This window comes from Leuciscus leuciscus (assembly GCF_965113295.1).
Source record: "Leuciscus leuciscus genome assembly, chromosome: 1".
Lineage (NCBI taxonomy): Eukaryota > Metazoa > Chordata > Actinopteri > Cypriniformes > Leuciscidae > Leuciscus > Leuciscus leuciscus.
In genome coordinates this window covers 66,888,786-66,914,246 of record NC_138725.1, presented here as the reverse complement: position 1 = coordinate 66,914,246, position 25,461 = coordinate 66,888,786, and the positions used below count along the sequence as shown (strand labels likewise).

The following is a 25,461-nucleotide window of genomic DNA, read 5'->3' as shown; positions in this document are numbered from 1 at the left end:
TCAAACCTATAGTAGCCTAAAACCGAAGTCATACTTACACTGTATTTATAGATCTATGTTGAGAAAAAGTAAAGATGTTAGTTAATATTTTGGAGCAGCTTTATAAAAACATCAGCAGCACCACTCTCGTTGTCTTAGCAAATTAGGGGTTAAATATAGGGTTATAAAACCATCTATGCACATAATATAAAAAGGTTTTACTGCAGCCGGAGTTTTACAACGTTTGTTTGGCCATGGCTTTACTAAACTGCCCCCTTACTTAGAAATTAGCAGTTAGCATGTTGTTAACAGTGTAGGATTAATGTGATATGAATAATGCTATTTGGGTGAACATGACGCTGTTTGTAGTTTGCATTTACTTTTGGATGTGAAACTTACTTTAGTAAATTGTAGTAGGCCTATTACCTATTACAACACTTTGTTAATGAATACTACAGAACCCTGATAAAGTGTAGCCTACTGTTTTGTTTTTACTACGGTAAACTGTAGTGTAGTTCACTCAACAGGCAATGCCATCACAATTGTCATATAATTGTCTTAACAATTGTCTTTACAGTAGTGTACGCACCACACAAGTAAAATATGCACCATTTAAGTGTTTTTGCACGAAAGTGTTTGCTAAGTGTTTTTGCACAATTCATGTAGCCTACTTGTGAGCATCTGCATTATAGAGAATAAGTCAATTAGGTGTCCAAATGGTACTTTCATAGCAGGCAATGCCATCACAATGGTGTTTATTAGTGCACATACGTATGTACCACAGTAAAATAGGCTACACTATAGGCCTAAGTGCTTTTGCATGAGTCATGAACTTGTGAGAAATAAAAACTATAGTAAGCATGATACATTTAATTTTTGTTTATTTGATGAATGGAAAGTTTAAAATAATTATTTTATATTATTTAACAGAAAGCTTTTGTAGCATTGTAAATGTCTTTACTGTCACTTTTAATTAATGTAATGTATCCTTGCTGAATAAAATTATAAGTCTACTTTCTTTAATTTATTTTTTTAAATATGTATTCTGTTAAGTTCACACAACCGGCCATTACAATTGTGTTTATTACAGTAGTGAACATATGTATGCATCAAGACAAAGGAAGAAATTTCTCCACAGATTTACAGGATGTCAGTGAAAGTGGATTTTATCGATGATACAATATGGAAAACATAACAGAAAAACATCTATGGTTTAAATTCCATTTGATGATGTTCAACAAACAGTGAATAGATATTGCATACGTACACATACAGAATAATATGAAGAAATTGAAGAAGATCAGAGGCAATATTACATACCCTGTCAATGTACTTCATGCAAAAGTTACAGTGATTTATTAAAGCAGTAGGCTACTAAGGACTTTTTAGTTCACTAACAAACTTTTAACATTATTATTTCACTACTGGTGATGCCAGTCAAGAGAGACACTTATTAGCTTTGGTTTGAAATGTCAAATTCAATTGCACTATTTTCCAACAGACAAACAGACGATTGATAGAACTGTTGTGCCCACATCTAGCGTCCTCTATCAAGTCACAGGAACCTGTAGAGGAATTGTAAGGAAAAACAGAAAGAAAAAGATGACATCACACAGCAGTCAAGGTCCCAAAAAAAGATGACAATTCCAAATATCTACAAATAGTCTACAATGCTGCATTTCCAGCATCAAAATAACTTTTTAATCATTATCTTTACTCGTCAAAAGAAAATGCAGCTTCATGTAAACGATACCAAGATATCATACAAGTGGCTATAAATATTTGGCTGGAGATATTGTGAAATTGTGACAGACAAGCATTTAATTACAGATTACTACAGCAGAATAACATTGTGGTCAACTTCGTAATAAACATAAAACTTCTTCATGTCAGATCATGTTCATTATTTTCTTACCATCTGCCCACTCTCTCATTTTGCAGCTGGTGCTTTCAGGGTTTCCAGGTCCCAAAGTGGATCTGCTTTAGAAGTCTAAAATTACAAGAAACGTATTATTAGTGTACGAACCACCATTTGATTTTTGTTATCTGATTACTTGATAATTCAGGTTATTCTGTTTAATCATGTTCATATTGTTAAAAACAAGTTACATTTGTTTCTTGGATATTAAACAGGTCTCTTTTTTATGTATTTAAATTTATATGTAATTTTATGCCAATATTAAATCAGTTTGATGCTTAGAAGGCATAATTATTGCATTGCCAATGAATAATAGATCAAAAGATCCAACTGCTACTGGTCTTCTATCCAAATACAGAGGCATATAATGATGGCACTTGGCACATCTATGGTGCTTTTCCACTACACAGTACCAGCTCGCCCCGACTCGCCTTTGTTTGGTTTTCCACATGTATAAAAGTTGTACCTGTAACTGCTTCCAGGTACTTTTTTTCGTATCACCTCCGGCCAGGTTCGAGCGAGCTGAGGCGATACTAAAACATTGTGAAAACCAGGCAGACTGCTGATTGGTCAGAGAGAATCGTCACTATTCACTGCATCACTGCAAAGTAACGAGTGAATAACCCCGTCATTTTTAAATAGTTTACTTTTTGCTATGAGAAACAGCCACATCCAGAGGATCAAAAACAGCATATACACTCGATTTCCTCCATTGCCCTGTGTGTGTGGGTAGCGGGAGTGTGTCGCTATGACAACCAGGTACTATTGTGGAGGTACTAGCTGCAATGGAAAACACAGTGAAAAGCTAGCCGAGCCAAGCTGGTACTGTGTAGTGGAAAACTGCCATTACATGGCATGCCAACTACTGTTCCACTTCCTTCCCTAGTGTGGAACCAGGACCATTATGATGTTTACCACACAATGTCATCTGAACAAAGGGACACAAACCTGAACATCAAGGGCATATAGTAAAGCAAATGTCTCCAAATACATCCATTTTAATTAATCTAAACCCTAATAAAAAATTTGATAGTTTCCTACCTGGACCATGCCCCACCCATCCATCAAGTTACAAGTAATCCTGTTTACAAACAAGACACATACAGAAAAACACAGGTGAAAAAAAAAATAACATCTTTCACAGACATAAATATAAATGAAGTTTTATTAACTAAGTTTGGGAGGAACACGTTCAGATAATTAACACGAGTGGATAGCACTCAGCAAACAATGACAAGAGGGTATCTATAGACTCAACAGTTTTACCTCGATCCATTAACAGTTTGCATCATCCCTCCACCACCCCTTCTCCACACTTCTAGTTCTGAACACTTACACGGGGGGAGTACTCTGGATTCGGGCCTAATCCGAGCTCGGAGCCCTCCCTCCGGACAGCACGCCAAATAGGCATTAAACCTTGCTACCTGAAATTATATGTAAGTGTGAACTAGTGAACATTTATTCATACAAAACTGACATTTAATACAATATTTTAAATTAAGTTATTTCTAAAGATCTGTATGAACTGTATATAGCATAGTTTTTTAGACAATGAATAACAAGCCAAAAACTTTGTAGTTATTTTATTCATTATAATTTTTAAATTAACAAACAAAATGCTTAACTCATTCTTCAAGAAGGGAGGAGGGCTCCCAGGAGTCCTTCCATTTGGTCCCACTGTAAAGATACAACGTTTAAAGTAAAAATTTACATTTGCTGAGTAACTCTGTCAGGCTAGCAAAATGGTATATCATTTTATGAAATATAACTATTAAAAAAAACTGTTAACATTGTTAATGTTTAAACTGTTGTGTATGGTGTCAGTGTGTAATAAACTGTACATTAGTACACCTACCAGGTCTTGCATGGAACCCAACAAATAAGGACCTCCTCTGTTCCCTATAGAATAAACACACACAGAAAAACTATCACAACACAACATCCAGCAACGTTTGTCTTGGCACAAGTCTTGCAATTGTGGTGGTAGCAAGTAAGTCATGTCAGGAGTACTCAAAATATACTTTGTTGGAAAATATTAACATGTAATAACATTAAAACAAGAACATTTATTGCTGTAAGGTGGTGTTTCAAAGTGGTACAGTACAATATCATACATCTGAGTGGTCTAGTAAATTACATGAAAACATTGTGACAGTTTCAATTCATGTTAACTTTACATTACCAACGTAATCATTCTACTATTTTATCTTTACATTAATGTTTTCAAGGTTTCTGCAAGTTTCAAAAAGTAAATTACATTTAATTAGTAAATAAATATTTTTAAGATTTTAAGAATTTAAGACCTATTTCATGTCAATACTTGCAAAAAAGTATGAAGGCTATAAGGAAAATCAAAGACGAATAATTACTTGCAAAATTACATTAATGTGCAATTGTAGGTTTCATATTTGTCAGACAGACAGACAACTAATAACTACAACAAGTAACGTTAAATAAATTCCAACATAAGACCTACCTAAACATATATTGGTTGGTAACCGAAGTATTGATTGGACAGCAGTCTACATCATATGGGTCAATATATAATTGTGGGAGATTTTGAGTTTGAATAATTCTGGGGAAAAATATATTTATTTACAAAATATTATTATCTTCCCTGATAAATCATCCCTGAAATATTTTGATTTTAGTCATTGCCAAGCTCAGGCATAATTGATTTCAGATATTTAGTTTTAAAAACAAGAAGTTTACTCATTATTTGGTCAACTATGTTACGGACAAAACCTATAAGTTTTAACTTTAAGTAAATGGCAGATATTTAAAAAAATCATTACTCTTGGAAGAATATGTGTCTATTTACCTACCTTTTCAATTAAAATACCCAATTAATTAAGAAAATACACATTTTGTTCAATTGAAACCCCAAATTTCAAGTACTGAAGTAACCGGTCTGTATATTTTGTTTCCAAACTGCTTGATTCATGATAATTTTTTTGATGAAATTATGCTGAGGTATATATTTGACAGCTACTCAGTTTCTAAATATTTACTTGGAGATTAGGGAACCATTGAAATACATATATTTTAAAAAAAACATAATGGTAACTTAATTGACAGCCCAGTATCATAGTTGACAAAAGTAACATAGTTGACTGGACATGACAAAGTAGGATGATGTATTTAACAAAAACAATCCTAAACTATATCAATTATTATATGTTAGCTAATCTTTTATTGCATTTAATCAAGACCTGTTGAATATTTCATGACATAAAGGAGAAATACAGACGCACATCAGTTTACAAGGATCAATCACAACTTTATTAACAAGCACATATATCATAAGCAAGAGATCCTAACATAGAAAACAACAACAACAAAAGTATCAAAAACAGCACTTACACAAAAATTCCACCATGTAAACATTTTGAAAATCTTGTTTGTGGAATGAAATACAGTAGTGCATTGTATTGAACAAAAAATAATAGTGCACTGCAATAAGTAACAATAACCAAATAGTGTTTTATTCTGTTGGTTAACAGAATAAGTGTGCTGCATTGGATCAGAATTTTAATAGTGCAAACAGTTGTATCTCAAAAACATTCATATGTCAGAACCCAAGTAAAACATTGGCATACCCTCCAACTTCCAGGCACCCATGAAACCGGCGGAGACAGAACAAACTCCCCATTTTCTAACCCAAGAACATGGCCAATTATGGTTTATTTTTCAATGACTTTGTCAAGCTCAATCAAGTAATCTTTGTGTGTGTGTGTGTGTGTGTGTGTGTGTGTGTGTGTGTGTGTGTGTGTGTGTGTGTGTGTGTGTGTGTGTGTGTGTGTGTGTGTGTGTGTGTGTGTGTGTGTGTGTGTGTGTGTGTGTGTTGTGCGTGTGTGTGTCTTTATCTGTGCGTGTGTGTGTCTATATGTGTGTGTGCTTGACCGTGTGCTTGTGCCACGTGTTTGTTAGCATGTGTGTGTGTGTGTGTGTGTGTGTGTGTGTGTGTGTGTGTGTGTGTGTGTGTGTGTGTGTGTGTGTGTGTGTGTGTGTGTGTGTGTGTGTGTGTGCGCATGTCCTTAGCCATGAAGATATGATTTGGCAATATCTTCCCACACATCTCTTTTTATTTCAACATGACGTGCTGTCATGTGCTGTGGGGCAGGAATCAACCTGAGCACATCCTCAAATGGATACCAGAGCGCATCCTCTCGCATTGGCCAGTACACTCTCAGAAATAGGGGTACAGTAGGAGTCCATTTCTGTCCCCCAAGGTACATATATGTACCTTTTTGAGGGTCAGAAAGGTACATATATGTCCCCAAGCATTAAAAGGTACATATACTGTTTCGTTTAAAGGTTAAGGTACAATATCAAGAGACAGCCTAATTTTTTTTTTTTTTAAGGTTTTAATGATACCTTAATCACTTAAGGTAGATTTTAACTTATCACTATATTTGAGTAGCCTTGAAATAAAGGAAATAAAAGTTTTGTAAGTCAATTTACTGATATTAAATCATTATAACACAGCAAAAACTCCAGTGTTAAATGTACTCTCCTGGGAGTTTATTTAGCTCCAGACTCAAGAGTGCTAAAGTGTTAAAATATGAGTGTTAAATTAACAATCAAGATTGTTAAAGTTAATAAGCTAATGAAGTGATTCATTGAGTGATGATTTACCATTATTGAAGACACCTGATGTTAACAAGCAGAATCACTGAAGGAGAAAATATTTTACGTCACCATTATGGTGATCAGTGTTTGATTTAGTTGGGCTATTGACCCTCAAATCATTAACTTTAGAATTAGTTTGGCTGCTGTATCTGAGTTATAACAGCCAGATGAACAAAGAAAAAAGTTGATCAGGTGGTGTTGGTTATGTTTTGACATAATCATAATTTGACCTGATTCACTGAACTCATTTAAAGTCTAATATCTGACTTAAATGTATATTGTTGATTACATCATCACTGTGATTTTACAGCATAAGATCCAGAATTTTCGAAATAATCTAAAGGATTTCTTAAAAGTTGTTCTGATAAAACAAATATTTCTTTTAGGCACACACAGACATCAAGAATCAGTGTATGAATCTCAACAATGGTGAAAAACAGAATATTCAATTAGGGAAAGGAAATTAGTGAGACCATTCGGATCATAATTTATTCATACCGCAATGCATGATGGGAGGCATGAATGAGTTTTGATTGGTGGCACCCAGAATGCACTGCAACATGCTTTATTATTGTCACCATTGTTGAGATTCACAGGCTGATTATTGATGTCAGCGTGTCTACATAAAGTAATTTTCTAAGACTTTTGATCAGAACAACTTTTAAAAAAATATTTTGGATTATATTGAAAATGCTGAAAACTATTTGCAGATCTTATGCTGTAGAGTCACTGTGCTGCTGTACTCAACAATAAATATTTAAGTTAAAGATTAGACTCTAAATGAGTTCAGTGATTCAGGCAAATTATGATTATGTCAAAACATAACCAACACCACCTGATCAACTTTTCTTTTTGTTCATCTGGCCGTTATAACTCAGATACAACAGCCAAACAAAATCTAAAGTTAATGATTTAAGGGTCAAGAGCCCAACTAAAGCAAACACTGATCTCCATAACGGTGTCTTAAAAAATAATATTTTCTCCTTCAGTGATTCTGCTTGTTAAAGGGTTAGTTCACCCAAAAATTAAAATTCTGTCAGTAATTACTCACCCTCATGTTGTTCCAACCCGTAAGACCTTCGTTCATCTTCGGAACACAAATTAAGATATTTCTGATGAAATCTGAAGGCTGGATCACTCCTCCGTAGGCTTCTAAGTGATTGGAACTTGCTGGCCCAGAAAAGTTAGTAAAGACATCGTTAAAATAGTCCAAGTGACTAGAGTGGCTCAATCTTAAGTATATCAAGTGACAAGAATACTTTTTGTGCGCAAAAACCCCCCAAAATAACGACTTTATTCCACTATTAATTTCCTTCTCTCTGGGCCTCGAGTCTTTTCGCGTAGTGTTTTTGCGCAGCGCATCAGTGTTGTACGACACACGCATCACACACGACCAGCGTCGGCCAATAATGAGCGTACGTGATGACGTGCAACACATACGCGCTGCGCAAAAACACTACGCGAAAAGACTACTTTGCCAAGTATGCCTCCCTTTTTGCAGGCGCTGCTTTTCTGCAGCAGATAATCGTGGCATTTGCCTGAAAACAAGTTTACTTTTATAATATTTATTGCAAAGTGTTTTATAGTTACTGTACAATTAGAATATTAAATGAACTCCTGAAAACTATAAGAACATGTCATGATTGTCAACTATGTTACTCTTGGTCAACTAAGTTACCTTTGCAGAGTAACATAGGTGACTGGTAACCTAGTTGACATTTTTGCTGTTTTTAGGGATAAAATCAAAATGGTTGCCTAGCACCAGACACCACATGGCATTTTACGGAGAGGTTCTTCTAAATATTATATGTACAACTGAGTAAAATTGAAATTTAAAGTTATTTATGAATTCATTGTAGTAACATTGTTGATATATGATAAGTACACATTTGCCCCAAGCACTACTTTAGGTGAAATAACTGAAAATGTGGAGGGAGAACATACCTTGGAGTCTTGCTAGTTTTCTCTTCAGGAGGAAATGACATCATGTGGAGCAGGTCATGTGATTTGGAAAACACACTCTTCCTTGAGGGGTGTATTTGCTATGGGTAACTTAGATGACAGCGACTTCTCGGACACATATTCAATTTGTCAATTACTATTGAAAATGTGACATATTGCCCAAAAAGACACATTGTTCACAATTACCTCAACTTAATGTAAATAATATAATTAAAACTGTTTTTGAATAAGTTTTTAAAATGTTTTTTTAGGTAATGAGATTGTGGTTGTAATTCATTTCGGACGGTTATTTAGTTGACATCTTAGGGATATCTAGTAAATTTTTATAAATAAATGATTATTTCCATAATAATTAACTATGGAATTTGTAAAGACAAGATCATGAAGAACACTGAAGACTTTGACAATTTTATTTTAATAAGCATGTTTGCGAGATAAATCTCATGGACATGAAAACTCCCTCAATTATATATTGACCCATATGAGCAATACGTACAGCCAAATTATTTTCTGTTATTGTAAAGTATGTATGCATCTTGTTTGTAAAACTCTGGTTAAATTAGTGCTCAGTGCATGAACACTAAATCCAGATTATTGTTCTCCAAACATCCAGTTGTAGAGTCAAGTGCTCAAACAATGAAGACATTTTTTTAACGCAGTATTAAACCGCATGTCCACCAAACCGTTTTTAGCCAGCTGAAAACGCTAGGCGCTCTGCTGAAATCACATATTATATGAAATATCAACAAAAGTGTACTAGTATCTCATTTCACAGATCATTTTATTTCTGTGTTGTTAAAAATTCCAATAAATTTAAATGTGAGCAAGCAGAATGTGACAGTTGGTCTGTGTGGCATTTGTCCAGCCCCTCCTCCACTGTGATTGGACGGCTGGGTAAAAAGTGACAGTGATGAGCGCTGCGTTTTACCCAAAGTTGAACATTCGTCAACTCTCGGCGACTGGTAAAAAACGCAGAAGGCTCGGTATATCAGCGTGTAAAATACGCTCAGCACCTTGTTACACCCATGCATGTTTTAAAACCACGGCGCTCCCATTAAAAACAATTGGAAAAATACGGCAGTCGCGTGAAAAAAACCGCTTTGGTGGACACATGGCCTTTTTTCATTGTAGAATCAAAAAGGATTAAAATATTAATAATGAGTGAATGAGGGTACATTGATATAAAGCAAGACAGTTTGAAATGGCTTTAGAAAGACAAACCTCTCTCACTCTTCTTTTCAAAACTTTGGAGTACTCAAAGTTGTTTGCCTCACTCTTATACAGCATTCTGGACACTCATCTGAAAGATAGGCAATATAACATTGAAATAAGTATACCAATATACCAGTATAGACAATACCAAACTGTGGCAAACTGTTACCAAATACCCTGAATCAATGTGTAATTGATACATCATATCATTTTAAATAGAGAAAATTTACTTAAAGGTACAATATGCAAGAATTTTTTTGCCGCTAGAGGGCGCTACATTCCAAACAACAACAACGGCGTAGCTTGATGACGATGTGAAGGAGCGTGGAATGATGGGAACTGTCGTTTTAAACTCCACCGTGGATGTAAATCAGTCAGACGGGAATCGAAAAATCATGTTCATGGATGAGGCTAAGTTCTATTTTTATAAATGTTGCGTTTAATGACATGCTTTTTGTGGCGAGGGGGGCGTGGTTCAGCGCGGTCTGTAACGGGAGAGAGAAGAGACGAGCAAGTAGGTCAAGTGCAAAGTATTATTGGCGTGGAGAGCTTATAAGCCGCGCTGGAACGAGAGAGAGACTGGAGAGAAAATTGGACGCAGAGAAAGAGAACCGGTGGATCCGAGCTCTCATTTTTGAACTGTTTTGTGCCGTCGCGGTTGCCACGGTAAATGCGCGTTGTGCGCGGCTTTTGTTTGTTTTGCTTTATTTTAATAAAGTAGCCTACGAGTCCCAGTCACGCCGACCCCTGTCTTCTTCCTTCCTGACTCTTAAACCTCATCACACTTTTATTTCATTAAAATGAATTAACCGCAAGAAAAGTAAGGTTTAATACTAAATTGGTTATCATAGATGTTACTGTATTTGTTGAATTCATTGTTGTGATAACGCTGCGCAGTTTTACGTGTTCTAAACAATTGTTGTAAAAGTACATTCTAACATGCCCACATCATTTGCCAAAATACTGATTAATCTTTATGTATAACACATGCTATGTTTATTTACATGGCCATAAACACCAGACGTGATAAACAATGTCAATAAACTAAACACAAATCTAAAGCAATAATACTTTCCTTACATAAACATAACTATTACCGAATGCTACATTTGGAAAATATAAAATTAAGCATGCTTTGTCGACAGAACCAGCAGCAATCGGTAAAGAATAATTGTGTACCATAACGACTGCAAGAAACAAGCTAAAGTTTGTAGCTTGATAGACGCTACAACTACAACTTCCGCATTTGTCCAGGACTCCACGCAGTATGAGCGGAAACCGAGGGTAACGCGGATATGACGCAATTGACTGGCGACTCCCAGCTCACCCCTGTTCTAACGCCCCGTTTCCTTGGATAAAATCGCAATTTTCTCACGATTTAAAAATAGTTGGAAACATTTGGGATATTGTAAGTAATCAACTTAACAAAATATATAACACTGGCCTTGAGATTTTGGGATATTTTAATGCAAAATTCTTACATATTGTACCTTTAACACTTTTTTTTTTGCTTCATCTTGCTGGCTACCCTCTGTTGGACTGAATCTGTATAAAGAATATACAACATACCACATTTTATTAAACATTATTTCAGTCAGGGCCACAATCATCAAACATGATTGACAGTTAGCATACAGTTTTGATTGGCGATCTAGTTTTGCTCTGGACAAGAACGCCATGCGCATCCATGCTGCCTAGCATGAATAAGAGCAGGGAGAGCAGCAATAACAGAACAGAACCAACATTAATGTATTGCAGATATCATTAATTATTTGTAATGTACAACAATATTAGAGAATTTAAGTCTCATTCAGAGGGAATCAGAATGCCACATACTGATTGATGAGAGGAGGAGCTGGGGATGGAGGAGAGTAAATAGCTCCTGGGAAACGCAATAGCTTTTAATAATACTGGAGGAGCGTATATATGTATTCAGTGATAGGCGTTGTATTCCTATAGGTAGACGTGGATCAGCTGATGCGAGCTTGTCTAACGTGACCTGCCAGAACTGGGTTCTACAGACTCATTTAGAATGTACAGTATCAGTCAAAAGATTGGGCACGCTTTCCCATTCTCTCAAATGGGTATGTGGGTTCCAACTTTTGACAGGTACTGTATTAAAAAAAACATAGTTCTGAGATGCCCCACATATTATTCACTAATAAGACATTACTGACAATTAAGGAAATATACTTCACTTCTTTGTCTTTTTGCCTTAGGGCCCCGGGGTCTTGTAGCTTCTGATGAGCCTGTGGTCTCGCTGACAGTAGCTACTGGAGGGTTCTCGGTCTCGCTGACAGTAGCTACTGGAGGGTTCTCGGTCTCGCTGACAATAGCTTCTGGAGGGTTCTCGGTCTCGCTGACAATAGCTTCTGGAGGGTTCTCGGTCTCGCTGACAATAGCTTCTGGAGGGTTCTCGGTCTCGCTGACAGTAGCTTCTGGAGGGTTCTCGGTCTCGCTGACAGTAGCTACTGGAGGGTTCTCGGTCTCGCTGACAGTAGCTACTGGAGGGTTCTCGGTCTCGCTGACAGTAGCTTCTGGAGGGTTCTCGGTCTCGCTGGAGACAACTGCAACAACTGGAAGTATCTCGAGCCAAAATGGCATGGCAGTTCGGGACATAGTCACGAAATTTAATCTATTGATTCGTGTTCGTGGACACGAATTTCCCCATTTTTTCGTGTCACTCTGCACGACTTTCAATCTAATGTATTTCAATGGGACGTATTTTTCCTGCCTGCACCATGTTTTTCTTTCGAGAGCACAGTATTGTTTTTTCTCAATTGTTATTCATTTTGCAAACTTTAAGAGCTACATTACTCAACATTTAATCAAGAGATTTTAATCCTCGTTTTTATTGCTTTATATTCGGTAGGTTACTCAACATGAATCTATTGATTCGTGTCTATGGGCACGAATTTGCTTCTTTTTTTTCGTGTCACTCTGCACGACTTTCAATCTAATGTATTTCAATGGGGCGTAGATATGCACCACGTCTTTCTTTCGAGAGCACACTATTGTTTTTTCTCAAATGTTAGGCTATTCCCTTTGCAAACTTTAAGGACTACATTACTCAAGATTTAATCAGGAGATTTTAATCCTTGTTGTATTGCTTTATATTCGGTAGGTTACTCAACACGAATTGATTCGTGTCTATGAGCACGAATTTCCTTCTTTTTTTCGTGCCACACAACACGACTTCCAATCTAATGTATTTCAATGGGACGTATTTTTCGTGCCTGCACCACGTCTTTCTTTGCAACATCGTCTCACCCCTATTCGTCACATAGGCTATGCCGTCTGGTCATTTCCCCCTCACGTCCAAAGCCGACGTTGAGGGTACCCCCCTATTCGTCACTTGACAACGGAGAGGGTCGTCCGATAGATTTGAGTGCAAATCCCTCATCTTTGAATTTTGAACTTTGATTATTTTTCTAACCCTAACTTTTTTTCCTCTCTTTTTTATATAATTTTGGGCTACATTAAAATTACATAAAGGACGGTATATTTTCTATATGCTTAAAACATGCCTTAATTTAGGTGGGATATTTTATAATTTTCGATCACATATTGTGGTAATTTCCCCCTTACGTCCATAAGCCGACGTTGAGGGTAGCTAGCTGAAACACTTTTCTAAATCGGTAATATCAACGATTTTTCCTCTCTTTTTTTATATAATTTTGGACTACATTAAAACGACATAATTGCAGGACTGCATATTTGCTGTAGGCTTAAAACATGCCTTAATTTATTGTGGGATATTTTATAATTGTCGATGGTATTTCAATTTGCAATGGCTTATCGTGAGCCTACTTTGCTGCTTTTTTTTTTGCGCAAAAAAAAAGAAAAAAAGAATAGCCTAGTTTTATAGAACTTTCATCTCAATACTGATTATGAAGTTGTAATAAATTAATTATATAGCCTACTGCAGAAATGTTTAAATTACTTTATATGGACATATCCTTTGGCAAAGAGATGGATGCATTCTGGGAAGTGATATGTGTTTAAATGTAATGGCTACATACTCGTGTTTCCTTCACTTGGACATTTATGCTGACCCCTTTAAAATGTTTAGCACGGATATAAAATATTAAGACTGTACTTTTTAATTATGATTGATATTTTGGCGCAATTTTGTGCAACACGTCACTGTGTGTGTGACCATCGCAGAAACCATTGCCCAGCGCGATTCCACCACGGTAAGTCGCTTACAACAGCCTAATAAGCAAGATGAATTCATAAGCATTATTTACACGTCCAAAATTAATAAAATTACGAGTTTATAAAAAAAAAACATGTTCTAAGCCTAGATATAGGTTCTAGATGTATATATGTATATATAGGTATATAAAAAAAAACATGTTGATATATATATATATCAACATGTTTTTTTGTTTGTTTTTTTGACGTGTAAATGCTTATTGAGAATTTATTGGGGGAATAGTAACTTTAATTGGGGACATCTAGATGATGTAATTTTCTCTCGATCATCGTGGTTCACACACAACGTCACTGTAATGTGTCAGTAATAACAATATTATCACTTGATCTAACGTTATAACGTTACTGCACATAACGCTGCCTTTATATCTGGGATGGCGAAACCTAGACACATACACGCCATTAAAAAAAAAATTTTTACGCGACTTTTAACAGTAGCACAGGAAATAGGAACAACGTGAATCTGTATTTATTTATCCTAAGAATTTACAAGAAAATGGGAATCACTCACTATTAGAGTACACTTTTTAAATCTTATATCAACATAACACTACATAATTAACATTTTCTGTTGTTCTCCCTGCAGATCCTGTCAAACATCACCCGTCGAACCTATCCGAACCTGATTTTCAAAACCCAAAGGCACTTTTTAAGAGCCAACCTCTATCTCTTCATTATTTTCTATATCTTACATCCTCTCTGTTACTCTCTTTCATCCTCAATCTTTATCTATCTCACAGTCTTTATCTATTGCTCTTTCTTTCCTCCCTGTCTGTCTTTGTCTACTTGTCTGTCTTACCCATCTTTGTCAGTCTGTCTGTTTGTATCTGACTGTCTGTTTGTATCTGACTGTCTGTTTGTATCTGACTGTCTGTCTGTATCTGACTGTCTGTCTGTCTGTATCTGACTGTCTGTATCTGACTGTTTGTTATAATGCCAGGGGGGTCTACAAAAAAGATCTGCCCCTTTTGCCAGGGGATTTTATTTTGCGCTCAAAAGATCTGCTCACATTGTAAAAAGGAGCAGCCTCTGAAGCAGCGCCTCAAGAAGAAGCTTCAGAGGTTTGATGAGAAGCGAGAGGAATGGGTGGTTGGTCGTAAGAAAAACCACAACACTGCATCCATCAAGGATGAAGCCAATATCATGGTACGTACAATTTCATACATGACAGTAAACTGTCCAGATCATCTAGGAAGTACATTCAGTGGTACCATTTGTTATTAAGTGAGCATGCCAGCGCAAGGTCAGAAAGGCATTATTTTTTGCCAATATAGATGAATCTTTTTTTTCCAATGATACTTTGTCCTCCCTGTGTCATCAGAATCAATTTAAAAGTATAATTTAACTATCAACTTTGAAGGCACACGTAATTGTGATTTGTAGTTTTTATTTTAGTGGTAATACCCTTAAGTAATCACATCTTCACCATAATACATCACATACCAAAATGATCTACCAGAGCAAAATTTGAACACACAGCAAATATAATTGAAACTCAGGAATTCTTGAGTTCATAACATATACAGGCATGCATTATGACAGAATTACAGGTGGAATTTAATAATCAAACTTTCTTATCGAGTGGATGAGAAATAACACATGAACTGCATTCATACTGTACTACTCAAAGCACTTTAAAATGTGAATGCGTCAACTGTAAATATGTGCAGCATTCACCCATTTGGTCACGTAATCGCTAAGGTTCTGCCTTTATTTTTACTAAATCTTTAGATTGTCATTGTCCAGTTGCACAATGGTTACATAATCTTATCAATGTAGGTGCAAAACCCGAGCTACTAATGTTACAAAAATAAATATTTATATAAAGTTATATAAAGGGTTCCCTCATGGTGTCAGATTCATCTTTTTACTGTTTTTCTATATAGAGTTGTTTTTTGCTTCTATTGTATGAGCCTTTCCTGTTTGCACATACAGCTAAACTCACCATTAGGTTAAAAATCCTGAATGGCAGTAACCTGGATGCTGTCATTAATAATGTTATATATTTTTTAATTAATATTCTTAGTTATTTTTTATGTTGTTTTTCTATTACTTTAAACAGCAAACACACAATTTTGTCATTGCAGCTTGAGAAACTCCATGCCATTGGCTACAAACCAGTTCTGCTACTAGGAAAGGAGAACAAAAAAAAAGAAATTAAGTGCGAAATATTAACGCCTCGCTGCACACTCTCCACCTTTGCCCAGGACTACCTACAGAAGATAGGTTCATTTTATGAATACCTTTGTGAAGGTGAGATGCATGCACTGTATCTTAAAGTCACAGTTCACAACTTGTGTTGAGTACGCAAAATATTTTATTAATGTTTAAATCTTAAAGGAATGGCTCACCCCTGAAACTTAAATTCAGTCATTCTATTTTTCTGCTGCTGAATGCTTGTATGATCATAGTCTACTCTATGTGACGTCTCTACCAACGCATTTAATGTAGACGCAAATGGGTAGAAAAACATAAAAATTCACACCTGGCAATTGATTATGGGAATTGAAGTAAACTATTTCAAAACAGTAGTTTCCTGCAACTGCAGATGTAGACATGTAGATTCTAAGTGTATTGAGCCCTGTTTGTATTAATAGCATGCAGCACACTGGTCTACAATGGGATTTGGCACCCAGAGTTAAGTGCATTCAAGCATATACTGTCAACTTTAGAATTATGTTTGGTATGTTTTTGTAGGAGACATATTTCATTTCTGTTTTCAGCCCACATACAACCATATTTTTAATGTTTAGGCACTCTGACCACAGCAATTTTTGTAGTGACATACTAATTGAACACATTACATTTGCAAAGACCCGTTTTGGTCACTGGGTCAATGAATCAAATGATAATGAATCTATATATACTCATTGAAACAATATCGAGGACAGTGCTAAAATGTAGATCATTAACGGAAATAGCACAAAGAAAAAGAAAACCATCAAATTTTTGCTGGATACACCACAAACTTACACTGCTACTAACTTTGAGGCATAAAGCCCAAAGTTTTTTAGCGCACGCAGTCTAGTCTTAACTGAATAGTTTGACCCAGACTGTAAACGAACATTATACTTGTCATTTTTTCAATAGATATTATGAGCACTTTTTGCTCTATTTTCTGACTTAAAGATATATTGTATTGGTTATCGTCATAGAAAATCAATCAGATATATTACAGATATCTAATACATCCAGTAGACTCTCAATAGTTCTCCTTGCCTTCAAATCTGGTTGGAGAAAATTTGGTATATATTATTCAAACACATTTACCTAACAGTTAAAACAGGTACAGATCAAGCTTATGGTTAACCTCTATGTTTTAAATAAGCAAAACACAACACTTGTTTAACTTGCACAGGATGGACCCAGGATTCCAGTGGCAATGAGGATCAGCTGATTACTCTGCAGCTCACACCCTGCGAGGCGAGCCCCACGGAGGGGCAAGTGGAGCAGGCGGAATCCACGGAGGGGCAAGTGGAGCAGGCGGAATCCACGGAGGGGCAAGTGGAGCAGGCGGAATCCACGGAGGGGCAAGGCGGAATCCACGGAGGGGCAAGTGGAGCAGGCGGAATCCACGGAGGGGCAAGGTAATTAGAACAAATTTAAAGAGTTACAGTTTATATTTGTAAAGGCCAAAACCTTAACTTGACTTCAAGTGTTTTTCCCCCATAGAGCTTGATGCAGGTTAGGGCTCTTTTCAACGAAATGAACTCAAACACACCATGCTATAACTTTTTTGCTGCTTGATAAAGTAAAACTCACTAGGTGATGATACACAGGGCAACTTTTTTAGCAATGTTGCTGGGCAATCTTGCCGAGCGATTGTTCCTTGGGCACTTTCACATTGAAAATGGGCAACACATTTCTATCTGGATAATTTAGATGGGTTGTGGGCCCTGTGTCTCATCTGGTTGCCCGTTGACGGCAACATTGCTAAAAAATTTGCCCTGTGTATCATCACCTACAGGGTTCTCATTTTCAATGGATAATCTGCTAGAAAAGTTGATCTGATATTACATAATTAGATAGATGAAAGGTCTATCTGATTCTGTACAAGGGCTGTTGGAAGGAATTTTGTGAGTCTATTATAAATCTAAAAGTAAAATAAGTACTACTAATCAAATGCTGAAATTACTAGGCCAAATTTGATTACTAAAGATATTAGGATAATTTGAATATTCAAAATAATTGGGAATGTCAGTGTCCCATGAACACTTAACTTAACCATTCTCCCACCCCTTGCGTTCCCTGAACAAGTCAGCGCAGGATCAGCGCTTGTTGAAACAAATTAGGATTATCACAAACAGGATGGACATAAACGATAAAATGAAACACGTGGAGTTAATGGAGCAACCTTAATTCAATCGCAATAAGAATGCATGTACTTTACACCTATTAATACATGTACTGCCACACTTGTGCGATGTTGTGATCTTCAAGTATTTTAAATAATAAGTTAAAGATTTATTTGGTATATGAGTAATTTTCTTTCTCCAAACCCACAGCTGTCTTCACAGGGTCAGCCAGGGGCACAGTCGCAAGTCGAAAAAAAAAAAAGTCAGGTATGTAAATAATGTTTGTCCGTCCTTCGGATGAGATGTTAAACTGAGGTCCCTGACTCTCTGTGGTCATTAAAAATCCCAGGGTGTCCTTCGAAAAAGTAGGGTGCGGTGGGGTGTAGGGGTGTAACCCCAGCATCCTGGCCAAATTTGCCCATTGGCCCCTGTCCATCATGGCCTCCTAATCACCCCCATATACTGATTGGCTTCATCACTGTCTCCTCTCCACCAATAAGCTGGTGTGTGGTGAGCGTTCTGGCGCAATATGGCTGCCGTCGCATCATCCAAGTGGATGCTGCACATTGGTGGTGGTTGAGGAGATTCCCCCTTCCATGTAAAGCGCTTTGAGTACCCAGAAAAGCGCTATTGTCACGATTAATGTCTGTGTTCCCCTGTCTCATTCTATGTTTAGCAGGTCCCCGTTATGTTGATTAGTCTTCCCAGGTGTTTTCCATTAGCCACGCCCCCTTGTTATCTTGTTTAGCTTGTCTGTCTGTGTATTTAAGCCCTGTGTCTTGTTTCAGTCTTTGTGAGTTCTTAATGTTGTATGTTGGCTGTTCCTGTATCTCTCTCTGAGTTTATTACCTTTTGAGTTTGTTTAATAAAACCTGCTGCAATTGGATCCTGCTTCTGCATCTGCTTCAGCTGTCATTGTAACAGAAGAACTCACCATTTATGGATCCAGCAGTACGCGTCCTTCAAGATGTTTTGGGATCGGCTCACGGCGATAGTGAAGGAAAGCCACGATCTGTTTGAGTTTACTGAGAAATTTTGTGAGCTAGCTACAAACTGTGATCTGAGTGATGAAACTTTAAAAACAGGTTATATAATCGGATGCGTCGATCCTCGACCACTCCCCGATCTCTTGGGGCTGGACTGGAGAGAAGCAGTTGCCATCTGCTGGGAGAGTTTTACTCCCAAGTATGCTCTACATTCATCCAGCCCAGCCAAACCTGCTCACACTGTCAGCCCAGGCAAACCCACATTACCACTCCCTGCTGAGCACCGTATCTGTTTCGGACCAGTGGCTGAGATCACATGGCCCAGAGCACGAAAACTTATTTCTAACAGTGCTGATCTGGTGTCTAAAGTGTTTGACCCCGCTTGGATAGCCGTCCGGGGAGCTCGCAGGTCTGCTCCACGTTCCACCAAAACCACCGAACCAGTCATTTGCCCAGTCGAGCCAGAGCTTCACGTCAGTCCTGCCGAGCCAGAGCTTCACGTCAGTCCTGCCGAGCCAGAGCTTCACGTCAGTCCTGCCGAGCCAGAGCTTCACGTCAGTCCTGCCGAGCCAGAGCTTCACGTCAGTCCTGCCGAGCCAGAGCTTCACGTCAGTCCTGCCGAGCCTGAGCTTCACGTCAGTCCTGCCGAGCCTGAGCTTCACGTCAGTCCTGCCGAGCCAGAGCTTCACGTCAGTCCTGCCGAGCCAGAGCTTCACGTCAGTCCTGCCGAGCCAGAGCTTCACGTCAGTCCTGCCGAGCCAGAGCTTCACGTCAGTCCTGCCGAGCCAGAGCTTCACGTCAGTCCTGCCGAGCCAGAGCTTCACGTCAGTCCTGCCGAGCCAGAGCTTCACGTCAGTCCTGCCGAGCCAGAGCTTCACGTCAGTCCTGCCGAGCCAGAGCTTCACGTCAGTCCTGCCGAGCCAGAGCTTCACGTCAGTCCTGCCGAGCCAGAGCTTCACGTCAGTCCTGCCGAGCCAGAGCTTCACGTCAGTCCTGCCGAGCCAGAGCTTCACGTCAGTCCTGCCGAGCCTGAGCTTCACGTCAGTCCTGCCGAGCCTGAGCTTCACGTCAGTCCTGCCGAGCCTGAGCTTCACGTCAGTCCTGCCGAGCCTGAGCTTCACGTCAGTCCTGCCGAGCCTGAGCTTCACGTCAGTCCTGCCGAGCCAGAGCTTCACGTCAGTCCTGCCGAGCCAGAGCTTCACATCACGCCCGCCGAGCCAGTGTCTCTGGACAAGATGGCTGTCGACGCCGAGCCAGAGTCTGTGATGGTCCTGCCCAGCTCAGAGCCCTCTTCGCCGCTGGCCCTGCCCAGCTCAGAGCCCTCTTCGCCGCTGGTCCTGCCCAGCTCAAAGCCCTCTTCATCGCTGGTCCTGCCCAGCTCAAAGCCCTCTTCATCGCTGGTCCTGCCCAGCTCAAAGCCCTCTTCATCACTGGTCCTGTCCAGTCCTGACCTGCCCTCGTCGCTGGCCTCGTCCAGTCCTGACCCGCCTTGGCCGCCCGAAGGGTCCTCTCCGCCGTGGCCACCCGAAGGGTCCTCTCCGTCGTGGCCACCCGAAGGGTCCTCTCCGTCGTGGCCACCCAAAGGGTCCTCTCCGTCGTGGCCACCCGAAGGGTCCTCACCGCCATGGACACCCGAAGGGTTTTCTCCGCCTTGGCCACCCGAAGGGTCCTCTCCGCCGTGGTCACCAGCTCAGCCTGCTTCACCATGGCCACCTCCTCAGCCTGCTTCACCATGGCCACCTCCTCAGCCTGCTTCACCATGGCCACCTCCTCAGCCTGCTTCACCATGGCCGCCTGAAGGGTCGTCTCCGCCCTGGCCGCCAGATGGCCTGTCGTCTCCGCCCTGGCCGCCTGAAGGGTCGTCTCCGCCCTGGCCGCCTGAATGGTCATCTTCGCCTGCACTGCCTGCTCCGCCCTGGTCGCCTGCACTGCCTGCTCCGCCCTGGTCGCCTGCACAGCCTGATCCGCCCTGGTCGCCTGCACAGCCTGATCCGCCCTGGTCGCCTGCACAGCCTGATCCGCCCTGGTCGCCTGCACAGCCTGATCCGCCCTGGTCGCCTGCACAGCCTGATCCGCCCTGGTCGCCTGCACAGCCTGATCCGCCCTGGTCGCCTGCACAGCCTGATCCGCCTTGGCCTCCCGTCTTGCCGCAGTCTCCAGGTCCTCTTCCACTCCACGGGCCTGGCCCTCCATCCCACCCCCGGGTCCGCCTCCGCTCCACCACCCTCCTGAACTATTGTTTTGTTTTGTTTTGATGGGCGTCGGGAGCCGCCCATAGAGGGGGGGCTATGTCACGATTAATGTCTGTGTTCCCCTGTCTCATTCTATGTTTAGCAGGTCCCCGTTATGTTGATTAGTCTTCCCAGGTGTTTTCCATTAGCCACGCCCCCTTGTTATCTTGTTTAGCTTGTCTGTCTGTGTATTTAAGCCCTGTGTCTTGTTTCAGTCTTTGTGAGTTCTTAATGTTGTATGTTGGCTGTTCCTGTATCTCTCTCTGAGTTTATTACCTTTTGAGTTTGTTTAATAAAACCTGCTGCAATTGGATCCTGCTTCTGCATCTGCTTCAGCTGTCATTGTAACAGCTATATAAATGTGATGAAGTATTATTATTATTATTATTATTAGGGTAATTATTGGTGGTTCTGATAACTGTTACCATAGCTTGGTAACTATGAAACTCATTAGTCAAGCAGATTCTCTAATATGTAAATTAATTACTTAAATAGAATTTAAAGGGGACCTATTATGTTCATTTCCAGTTCTATATTTTTATTCTGATACTCCACTAGAGTAGCTTTGCATGATCCTAAAAAAGTCCTTATTTATCTCAAACTGGTCCTTTATGCAGACCCTGTCTGAAACAGGTCATTTTAGATGGAGTATTCTAAAAGCCTACTATGATTACTATTTTCCAATGAGCCTGCATGTGATGTAAAATCTGGAGCCAAATTAAACAGCGTGTTTGCACACACATTAACTGAGAGGATCGTCTTTTCTCATATTTCAGGGGTGTCTAGACACACCAGGGACACATATTTATGTTGAAAAGACATTACAAAGTGCATTTTGTTTAATTATTGTAAATGTGTTTTTGTTTTTTTCTGAGTGGATATAACTGGACTGTAATCTTATATCCCACAGGGGGACCAAGGCATATGCCTGAAAGGAAAAGGCCACAAAAGAGTAAGTGCATGTAAATGCAATGATTCATACTTTGTTAAACATTGCAACTTAACCCCTGTTAATTCGCTTTAGATATTACTGCGCCAAGTCGAAGTGCTTACAAGCACTTGCTATGGTATTCCGCCATACAAAATAGTTATCCATTTTACACGCTTAGAAAAGCGCAACGTTTTGTTTTGTGTCACCGTCCTAGGTCGAGTTACACTTCGCGAGTAACTGTATTTAAATAGGGAAAACGTGGAGTTCTCTGCTTGGCCCATATTAAATGAACTGGGCTAACAAAGTTTCGCCGTAAGACAGAGGGATTTAGTGCACGCACTGAGACGAGAGAGGTATGTATCAACTCGTCTTAGTTAAGGGAATAACATAGTTTAATATGAAAAAACGGTAGAGTATCCCTTTAAGAGAAAGAGTGAGAAAGGTTAGACAGTCATAAAGGAACTGCAGAGTGTAGGCCGTATGCAGAGTGTAATATAGGATCTAGAAACTTCCTTGTGAGTTGGCAAATACATATTATACATACCATAATTGTTAGGTAGATACTTTTTATGTGTTCAGTCTTTTTGAATTACAGTTTATGAGGAAGTGTCTTCTGAAAATCAATGAAACTCAATGCCTATAATCAGACATAATAGCCTTATGCTAAGAATGGATTTTATTTTTTGTCTTTTCTTACATTAGGGCAAAGCAGAAATGCTGGTTGACTGGGAGCCCTGTCCAGTATGGTATGTATTATTCTGTTCTTCTGCTTTATGAATTAATGCATTCATTATTTATTTACTTAAACTTTTTTTTTTTTGCTACAATTTTTTTATTAATCTGTTCTGTTTCAGATTAAACAAGCCTTTTAAACAAGTGTAAAGCACACATCATTACCGAACATGTCTTTTATAAGTATAACAGTTTCATTTTCCATCTATGAAGGACCACCACCATTAATGCATGCATGAAGGTGGTGGTCCTTCATAGACGGAAAATGAAACTTATACTTATAAAAGACATGTTCGGTAATGTTTTAAGTTTATTGGAAACCTCAACCAGTAACAGAAAAAAAAATCCCTTCTGTTTTTAGTGGTGAGCAGTGGGCCCATTCCTGGCAGCCAAAGGATTCACTCCAAAATAATGAAAATAAATAAAATGTATATTTAGAACTCCATTTTGGTTTCAGCCTATTTATTAAATTGTTTCTGTGCTGCATTTGAAGTCATATCTCATCTTTCTGTAGTAGTGAAAAGGGGAACATCTCCAAGAATATGACCTGGAGTTTAATCTCGAAAGGGAATGTACTAGAAATGTACTTAATCCAACTGAATTTTCTTTTTCAGATGTTATTCAAAAGCATGTTTCATATTTCATGATTATAAATTGCACTGTTATTTTATTACAGTTGACGTGTAATTTGATTTCATGTTCTGTTTTCTGTGCTTTTCAAGTTCACTTAACCTCACAGTCCACTGTTAAGAAATACAACCTTATGGCTTGTTTGACATGAAGCTAAAATATGAAGTTCAACAAATAAGACTGTCCTTCTTTATACTCGCACATTATATCATATCTTTTACATTGTCTCTCTCACTCTCTTCTACTCCAAACTCATCAGCTGACTGGGTGTTTTATGTCTTAAACCAAATGTATTATCATCTCAACCCTCTTGAGCCAATCGTGTCATACAGTAGGTCCCTCCACTGTGGTCATCAGGAGAAGAGCTCCACATTCATCTAGATCTCAGCATTGCTACTCACCCCTTCACCACCACCACCAGTGTCGGCTCCATGTAGGGGATATCCCTTTTCATTTCATGCTTTTCTCTTAAAAGAATGATGTCTTGATGTGGTCCAATTGCCAAAGACTATATAGTTTCAATTTGTTATGCACCTTGTCAATAAATTTGTTTGATCATTCTTTAAGCCTCTAGTGAGTAATTAAGCAATAAATAAGCATTTGGCATATTTTCACTTATATTTTTGTGAAAGAACACAAATACACTACAATAACACTTGCAAAAGATCATTTTTGTTTTTACTTTTCCATACATCAATTTAATTCAAAACAATATGAGGATGAAGTGGTTGAGACAAAAGAAACAGACTACATTGAGCATATTTATATGTGAAATTTGTTTAACTTTACAAGTGGATTCTTTTTTGATTAAAATTTAGGTTAGCATATATAATTTAATCAGGGCTCTCAAGTTTTATAAAAAAAAAATGGAGTGAGGTTACATTTGTTAGGGGAGGAGCCACTCACATATTTGAAACAGTGGCCCCAAGTTTTTGCTTGCAGTTCAATTTTATCTATTGTTCTTGACCAGCACAAACAAATTATAGCAATTGGTAAATCTGATAAACAGACTAATTCATCCAAATAAAATAAATGATTTTATCTTCTAGAACTGAACAGTTTTTGTCACTAGTTAAAAAGCCAAATATTGATTTATTGAGAAGGTCTTGATCTGGAGAGTAGCCTATTTCACACATTTTGGAATTCTTTAATATTAGGATATTGTTTGTATACTTATTGCATCTAATTCTGACATATTTATAAGTGGCAGTTTATTACATTCATCAGTTGGTAAAACAAACATTTGCAGGCCATAATTAAATAAATAAACATAATGTTAAATAAAACTTTTTTTTTTTTTAAGTCGCTCTTTGAAGGGTAGCATAACTCCCGCCGACAATCTTGAATTCATGTCTACTGTAGCCTACCAGCTAAAACCACAGATTTGAAGTCTTGGCGATTTTTTTTTATTTTTTATCCTAATCATATATAAATATAACATAATGTATGTTTCGGCTGTATAATGTATGTTTCTTAATATAGAATAGTAAAGACACATTTTTATAACATTATTCCTGGTCGGGAAACCAGAAGAACTACAAGTATGGTGACTGATTTGTACACTTTGTAAGAAGTTCAATGGCGCGTCTCTCGTGGGAATTGTAGTTTATACAGTTTTTTTCCCAACTGCTTACACACAAAATCTTTTTTATGTCACACGATTTTTTGAAACCTCTCACTCAAAGTGCAAAACTTCACACCACATCTCCAAAAACAATAAACTATTTCTAAGCCT

General features: G+C 38.5%; 2 long non-coding RNA genes across 3 annotated transcripts; one reads left to right on the top strand and one right to left on the bottom strand.

Moving 5' to 3' along the window:
* Positions 1-843: 843 nt before the first annotated feature.
* Positions 844-9,758, bottom strand: LOC309486982. Of its 2 annotated transcripts, none has more exons than XR_014201716.1 (7): positions 9,713-9,758; positions 3,753-3,796; positions 3,523-3,574; positions 3,164-3,321; positions 2,939-2,978; positions 1,895-1,969; positions 844-1,544 (listed from the first exon to the last, which is right to left on the bottom strand). It is a non-coding gene; the product is annotated as an uncharacterized lncRNA (long non-coding RNA). The 2 variants fall into 2 exon arrangements; XR_014201717.1 differs by having other exon boundaries at positions 3,234-3,321.
* A 4,590-nt stretch (positions 9,759-14,348) lies between these two features.
* On the top strand, positions 14,349-17,409 carry LOC309482057. The gene is made up of 3 exons (XR_014200180.1): positions 14,349-15,067; positions 16,009-16,174; positions 17,280-17,409. It is a non-coding gene; the product is annotated as an uncharacterized lncRNA (long non-coding RNA).
* Positions 17,410-25,461: the final 8,052 nt, after the last annotated feature.